Source organism: Giraffa tippelskirchi, chromosome 4 (assembly GCF_054371585.1).
Source record: "Giraffa tippelskirchi isolate mGirTip1 chromosome 4, T2T-mGirTip1v1.2.pri, whole genome shotgun sequence".
In the NCBI taxonomy this organism is placed as follows: Eukaryota; Metazoa; Chordata; class Mammalia; order Artiodactyla; family Giraffidae; genus Giraffa; species Giraffa tippelskirchi.
The window spans coordinates 187,655,819-187,664,413 of NC_137278.1; positions in this window are offsets into that span (position 1 = coordinate 187,655,819).

The window sequence follows — 8,595 nt, forward strand, 5'->3', positions numbered from 1 at the left end:
TGGACAGAGGAGCCTGGTGGGCTGCAGTCCATGGGGTCAGTAGCAAGGAGTCGGGCACAACTGAGCAACTAACACTTATACAGCATATATAATTATACAACATATATAATATGAATATATATACATATTTAAGCTTCCATAAAGCAAAAAGAGTATGCCATTAAGAAAATAAACTCAGAGAATAAGAAAGAACTCTTGAAAATTAATAACTTGATGGTAGAAATTTTAAAAATCAAAGAAAGGAATAACAAGTTGAAGAAATCTCTCTGAAAATGAATGAAAGAAAAAAAGAATGAACATATAAGAACAAAGAAAAGAAAATTAGAGGATAAACCCAGGAGCTCCCACATCTAAGTAAGAGCAGTTACAAAAAGACAGAGAATAAAAGTGAAGAAAGTTCAATGAAAACAATATGAAACTATTTTAAACTATATAAAACATATCTATTTTATCCAACACCTAATACAGATCATTTTAGTATCATCTTGTGTTAGTCAATATACTTATTTTTATAAAGTCATATCATACTCAGTAATTATTTTTTCTTCATTTTGCTTCAACATAAATAACAAAAGGAACAAATGTCAACTTATCAGATATTATTTACACTTAATAAAATATCATAAATGAGTTAAACCTACACTTGCAAAGCAAAAATATTACACCTCACAACTGGCACTCTGCTTCATTTTAAAAAATGTTAAATTCCAAATTAAAAATCCAGTGGTGGGGACTTGCCTCATGGTCCAGTGGTTAAGATTCTGCACTTCCATTGCAGGGGTGCAGGTTCAATCCCTTCTTGGGGAACTAAGATCCTGCATGCAGCATGGCACAGCCAAAACAATGAAAAATTTAAAAAATAAAAATACCATTGGTCACACAGAGTGACAGGATTGAAATAATTCAAGTCTCAGTTCTTCATCTTTACAACCACTATGTTATCATTGTTTATTTTGCATCTATTTATACAGACTTATGTAGTACAATTTTGCATCCACTATTTAAATACAGACTTAAGTAGTCCAGTAGGGACTCAAAGCAGAAGCTACACCCACAGAGAAGTCAAATTCTGAACCCTTAGAAACTTACTCTCAAAATGAATGAGTGTAGCTATGTTGGCGCAAATTAGAAGGATGGGACTAACTCTATAACCAGACATTCTCCATGTTAATCTCCATGCAAAATACATTTAGTATAGGGTAAGTAATGCAAATGTGCTAATTTGAAAGTTACATGTGTATTATCAAAACTCAACAATGCCAGCCAGCAATTTTTCAGAACTTAAAGTGATAATAGATTTAGAGGGAGAATTTCTGACATGTGGTAATCAAAAAAAGAGCATCTTTTAGTGTTATTTTAAAATTCTTTTTGGATACTTCCTTATTGCCTATGCTAAAGAATACTGCTCCATCGGCCCTCTCTTTGTCCTGCAACTCCTAGAATGGAAAGGCAGGAGTTGCCAGATTGAAATAACCTACTAAATGCTTTACAAAATAAATTTTAAAAAAGAAAAAACACTCTAAAACATTTCACTTTTACTAAAGTGAAGAATACATGGGATAAGGAAACCTGTCTTCAAACTTTAGGAGAAAAAATACAGGTCCTGTGCTACCCAGATTGTTCAACAGCAACAACAAAAGCTAGAAAATAATAGATTCTGTAAAATTTGAAGAGAAATTGATTTCCAACCAGAATACTTAACCAAGCTAGGATTTAGAAAGTATGAGGGGAGAAAAATGACATCTTAATAAAGCTAAGTGTCAAAAACTGTACTTTCCATGTTCCGTTTTCAAGAAGCTATAAGAAGATGTGCTGTATCAAAAATAAGGGGGAAAAGCTAAGAAAAAGGAAGATGAGATGCAATACATAAAAGAGGAAAAGAGAATTCCCAGGATGGTGAAGGACGGGATCATACCCAAGAACCACTGGTTTAAAAGGCGCATAGGAGACTCTTCTGGTGGTCTGGTAGTTAAGCACCCACCTTCCAACGCAGGGGACACAGGTCTGATTCCTGGTTGGGGAACTAAGATTCCACATGCTGCCAAGCCAACTAAGCCTGCAGCACAATCAAAATTAAAAAAAAAAAATAATTTAAATAAAAGGAGCTTAGAAAAGTAGACCAGGGCACCGTGAAAAGAATGGCGTAACACATATCTGGATGGATTGATTGCTAAATATATTTGACTCTGTTTTAGCTTTCCTATGAGAATGTGAGCTATGTGAGGCCAGAGAACAGATCTGCCTTTTTAAGTCTGCTGTGTCCTCAGAATTTTATAAGCATGAATGAGTGTTAGTCACTCAAACATGTCATGTCTGACGCTTTGCGACCCCATGGACTGTAGCCCACCAGGTTCCTCTGTCCGTGGGATTTCCCACGCAGGAATACAATAGTGTGAATAGCCATTTCCTTCTCCAGGGGATTTTCCTGACCCAGGGACCAAACCTGCCTCTCTGGCATTGCAGGCAGTCTCCTGCATTGCAGACGGATTCTTTACTGACTGAGCTACCAGGGAAGCCTTTTTAAGCATGGGTAAGCACTTCATAATTATTCACTGAAATTTAAAAGAACACTGGCATTTTTATCTTTGTTACTTTATCCTCCTACTGGAAATATACTTTTGAAAGGGTGAAAATTGTATGACCTAATGGTGCATTCTCAAATCTGATCTAGCATGCCATTAAATAAAAATAAGGTGTGGAGAGGGGTGGGTTGGGGAGAGGAGAAGAAGAAGAGTTACTGTTTTTTCCTTCAATTAATTAATTTGTTTTAATTGGAGGATAATTATGTTACAATATTGTGATGGTTTTTGCCGTACATCAACATGAACTGGCCACAGATATGCATGTGTTCTCCCCCATCTTGAACCCCCCCAACGTCCATCCCCACCCTATCCCTCTGGGTTGTCTCAGAGCACTGGCTTTGGGTGCCCTGCTTCACGCATGGAGCTTACGCTGCTCATCTATTTTCCATATGGTAATGTACATATTTCAGTGCTATTCTCTCAAATCATCCCACCCTCACCTTCTCCCACTGAGTCCAAAAGTCTGTTCTTTATATCTATGTCTCCTGTGCTGCCCTGCATGTAGGATTTTCAGTACTATCTTTCTAAATTCCATATATATGCATTAATATACAGTATTCGTCTTTCTCTTTCTGACTCACTTCATTCTGTATGATAGTCTCCAGGTTCTTCTACCTCATTAGAACAGATTCAAATGCATTGCTTTCTATAGCTGAGTAATATTCCATTGTGTATATGTACCACAACTTCTTTATCCAGTCACCTGTCAATAGATATCTAGGTTGCTTCCATGTCCTAGCTATTGTGAATAGTGCTGCAATGAACATTGGGGTACCTGTGTCTCTTTCAGTTCTGGTTTCCTCTGTGTGTACGCCCAGCAGTGGGATTGCTGGGTCATATGGCAGTTCTAGTCCTAGTTTTTTTGTTTTTTTCAATTGGAGGCTAATTACTTTACAATATTGTGGTGGTTTTTGCCATATATCGACATGAATCAGCCACGGGTGTACATGTGTCCCACCATATTAAACCCCCATTCCCACCTCCCTCCCCACCCCATTCCTTTGGATTGTCCCAGAGCACGAGCCTTGAGTGCCCTGCTTCATGTATCAAACTTGCACAGGTCATCTATTTTATATATGGTGATATACATGTTTCAATGCTATCCTCTCATATCATTCCACCGTCACCTTCTCCCACATAGTCCAAAAGTCTGTTCTTTACATCTGTGTCTCTTTTGCTGTCTTGCATATAGGGTCATCGTTACTGTCTTTCTAAATTCCATATATATGCATTAATACACTATATTGGTGTTTTTCTTTCTGACATAGTTCACTCTGTATAATAGGCTCCAGTTACGTCCACCTCATTAGAACCGGCTCAAATGCATTCTTTTTTATACCTGAGTAACATTCCATTTGTATATGTACCACAACTTCCTTATCCATTCATCTGCTGACAGACATCTAGGTTGCTTCCATGTCCTAGCTATTGTAAACAATGCTGCAGTGAACACTGGGGTACTTATGTCTCTTTCAATTCTGGTTTCCTCAATGTGTGTGCCCAGCAGCAGGATTTCTGGGTCATAGGGCAATTCTAGTTCCAGTTTTTTAAGGAATCTCCACACTGTTCTCCCTAGTGGCTGTACTAGCTTGCATTCCCATCAACAGTGTAAGAGGGTTCCCTTTTCTCCACACCCTCTCCAGCATTTATTGTTTGTAGACTTTTTGATGGCAGCCATTCTAACCAGTGTGAGGTGGTACCTTATTGTGGTTTTGATTTGCATTTCTCTGATAATGAATGATGATGAGAATCTTCATGCATTTGTTAGCCATCTGTATGTCTTCTTTGGAGAAATGTTTGTTTAGTTCCTTGGCCCATTTTTTGATTGGGTCACTTATTTTTCTGGTATTGAGCTGCATGAGCCATTTGTATATTTTTGAGATTAATTGTCAGTTGTTTTGTTTGCTATAATTTTGTCCCTTTCTGATGGCTGCCTTTTCACCTTGCTTATAGTTTCCTTCATTGTGCAAAAGCTTTTAAGTTTAATTAGATCCCATTTGTTTATTTTTGGTTTTATTTCCATTATTCTGGGAGGTGGGTCATAGAGGATTTTGCTGTGATTTATGTCAGAGAGTGTTCTGCCTATATTTTCAAGAGTTACCATTTTAAATGATACTTTAAATGATGCCAAATTGTACTCAGACTTTTAGGACGTCAAATTAACAATATCTATCAAAATATAAAATGCCACCTACATTTTAACCCTCTTTTCACTTCTCTAGGTATATAAAAGTGGCTTACACAAAGTAGAGTCTGAAAAAATGTGGTCAACACAGCATTCTTTATAATAGCTAAAAACTGGAAACTAGCTATTTTGGTCAACTTAAGAGACCTGGGTAAATAAACTTTGGTGAAGCTATTCAATGGAGTGTAATGTGGTTGTTAACACAAAATGAAGTAGATCTGTATGTGCTGACTTAGGAAGATCTCCCAAGATAGATTATTAAGTGAGAAACGTGAGGTGCAAAAAGATAGGAAAGGAGTGATGCCACTTAAGCGAAGGAAAATATCCATACACTATGAGACAATGCTTAGGTATCTTCTTCCACTATTAAATACAATTAAATACTATTAAATATCAAATCAGTGGTCATAAATATAATGCAATTAATTAAAATAATCAGTAAACTCAAATTAATGAGAGAGATAACCCATGATATTCTGGTAAATATTTAACAACTGGCTCCTTAAGGAAAAAATCATTTCCTTGCTTTTACCATTTGCCAATATCCTTTGTGTACATATTCCCACCACCCGGATTTCATGTCATCAACATAATATCACTGGATTCAGAGAAGGATGTTCACAATTTGCTTTCCCAAGCCAGGAGGAACCCAATGACCAGCATGCCACTGGGGGAGATCACAAGATAAGGGACTTGTATTATCAGGGAATATGATTTCTGCTTTCGACCTTATGGCTCTTTTACACCTTTAGTTGTTCAAAAGTAAGGTCAGAAAGGCCATTCAGCAAGGCAAAACTTCTGCAATGTTTGATTTCTCTGGGAGCTGGGTGAGCAGAGCTGCTAAATTCAGCTTTTGCGCTGAACAAAGATCAGGCAATTTACATGATTTTTCCTTTGCCTCTTTTGGGCTCTTGGATGTGTTTGCATGTAAAGTAAAGAAAATATTAGGTAGAACAAGAATGAGCTATCAAATTGATATTTCCTGACCTTTCGAGATAGAAAGTGCACCTTAAATTAACAACATGTATGGAATAAATGCAATGAGTTATGCCCTTTGACTTCAAACTATTTGCTTTCAAGATATGTGTGTATGACCATCAACTTTTTGACAGAAACCCTAATACTGGGCCTTTGGAAATGCCCACAGTAAATGCTTGGCTAAATAGCAAGAAAGGAGAAATGATCTTTCCTCTTAAGTGAGTGCTGATCCAAGCAGCAGTTTCTTCATTTGCTCAATGCAATGTCATCTATCTACCATCACATGTGGACAAAGGTTATACATCAACAATGCTTATCTATGTCCATGTTTATTCACAGCTGGAAGTAGACAGGAAGTATAGTTTTAAGGGAAAAAGATGATACAAACTCCAGGAGGTGGAAGGAGAATTTCTGTTATACTATATGAATCTTATTTATTTTTGAGAAGGTTCTGACAAGTTCAAAATAGGTGATCTTATCACTGAAAGAGGATAGGTACATAATTGATAATTGTTGTTGTTTAGTCACTAAGTTGTGTCCAACTTTTTTGTGACCTCATAGACTGTAGTCCACCAGACTTCTCTGGCCATCAGATTTCCCAGGCAAGAATACTAGAGTGGGTTGCCATTTCCTTCTTCAGGGGATCTTCTTGACCCGAGGAATATGAGGACTGTTCTCAGTAATAGAGGACAGATACATCCATCATTTATCAATAAATGATATTAACTAAGTGCAGAAAGTTGGGAGTGGTGTTTTGCTGCTATCACTTGACAATACAAAATCAATGTATCCTCAAGAATATGGAAACATAGCTCAGAACTGTAAGTAGGAAAAATAAACCTTTGCACATTTAGACAGCGCAAAAGATCAAAGTCAGAGCATACCCTGTTAAAATACTTTGACTAAATTGCAAAGCCACTATGGGATATTTTCAGGGAAATATAGTTGGCTCTTGTTTTGTAGAAATAAATAGTTTTCTAAAAAGAGAGTGAAGGAGTGTATTAACTTTAATTATCCATTGATTTTAATTATGAAAGTAGCTGTGAATCTTGAAAAGTATCTACTCTCACACATTTAATAAAATTACTTCTATAAACGCTTAAATGTTTAAAAGTAATATATCTACTGAAACTTTTACCAAACTAATATAAACAATCAGAGTTATACAAAGTTTGTTAGGTTTTGTTTTAATCCTGAGAACATTATTTTCAAGGCCAAAGAAAAAGAGATAATATTTTAATCAAACAGACCACATTGCTTCAGTACTAAGTTCTATCATCTTTTTTACCCATGGTTATACAACAGAACAACATGTCTTCTTGGTTTATGAGAACTTGTTTCATAGCAGTTAATGAAAAGTGCTGACATAAAGAAATAAAAAAGGTTGATGTAGATTAAATGTTGAAAAATATTTAAAAATAAAGGCCAGTCCCTCAAAATACAGCGTTAAATTTACTTTGTGCAGTCACATTCGCTGGAATTTATACAATGGTTAATAAACTCATGAGGATTTCTAGTTTCTGTGAGTGCCAAAATTAATATAAGCAGCAAAATTCTACTACTCTACATTCAATGAAGAAAACTAAAAATTGTCTGATGTGGTATTTACGTTAATTCATGTCAAAACAATGCCCTGAATTGTCGATTTTGTCATGGCAATTCCTACACGTTGAGTCTTTGGCATTACAACATGTACTTGTAAAACTTAAAAAGATGATCATTTTTCCCACTAGACAAAACTCTGTTCAGACCACAGCCTGAGTAAAATATCAAGTTCTGATCTCTAAAACCAAAGAGGAATGTTTAGCTCATAATCAAACTAAGGTTTGCTTTGCTAAAGCCAGAAATCATTTCTTTCAAGTTGCTTCTGACTTTGTCCTGGTCATGTAATCCCGACCAAACATGGCCAGTTCTGAGGTTTTGATGCATGCAATGCTAGAAACTCTATATGATGTCTTAAAAAGATATTCAAACCTTCAGAGTTCTTTCATTTCAAATGAAATTTTAATGTGCCTAAATGAAGGACCAGAATGTATAAAGGCCCTAATGTTATTAGCTATAATATTTGTGAAAGATTATTCTATAATTATGTTTAACTTGATGGAACAAGTGTATCTGTAGACTCAAACCAGAATAGAAAAGAATCATGACTTGACTGTAAATTTTCATTGGCATTATAAAAATAATATCTGAAGAACTGAATGGACAGATAGGACAGAAACTGCATTTAATAAACAAATACACTGCTGCACTTAATAGAAGAACAATGGTAAAGGAAATTTTTTAGCCGTCGTATTACTCACCTATTCATTCTAAAGCGTAATTGTCAGCTTTATTTTCCTATGCCAGAGTAAGTGGCTGCATCTTTGGGATATTTACAATTTGTGCAATTTATTGAGACAGATCCAATTCCTTTTTTATTTGTTTTCCCAAAGCACCTATTTTTTTACCTTTGCTGACCAGTGCAAAATCATCCTCGCTAATGTTTATAAAATACCACATTATTGTTAGATATTGAATCCAAATGCAAGCACTGCAGGTTCTAACAGATATGAGCTTGATGGAATCTGTCTTTAGATTGCTGCTGTCCAGACTGCCTAAGCACAGATTCTGTAAAAGTCAGTGACATGAAAGCACGAAAGGGAAGAAAGCCAGGTGTGTGTGTGTGTGTGTATGTGTGTGTGTTTATGTGCAGACACAGATATGTGCTTGGGAGAAAGAAGCAGATGGATACAAATGAACAGAGAGGGAAAGAAAGGGACATTCCAGCTAAGAAAACATTTCAAAACTTGGATACAAAAATATGGCAACATCTAGTTTTTCCCTTATGATTCAGCTTTTAACCCATCG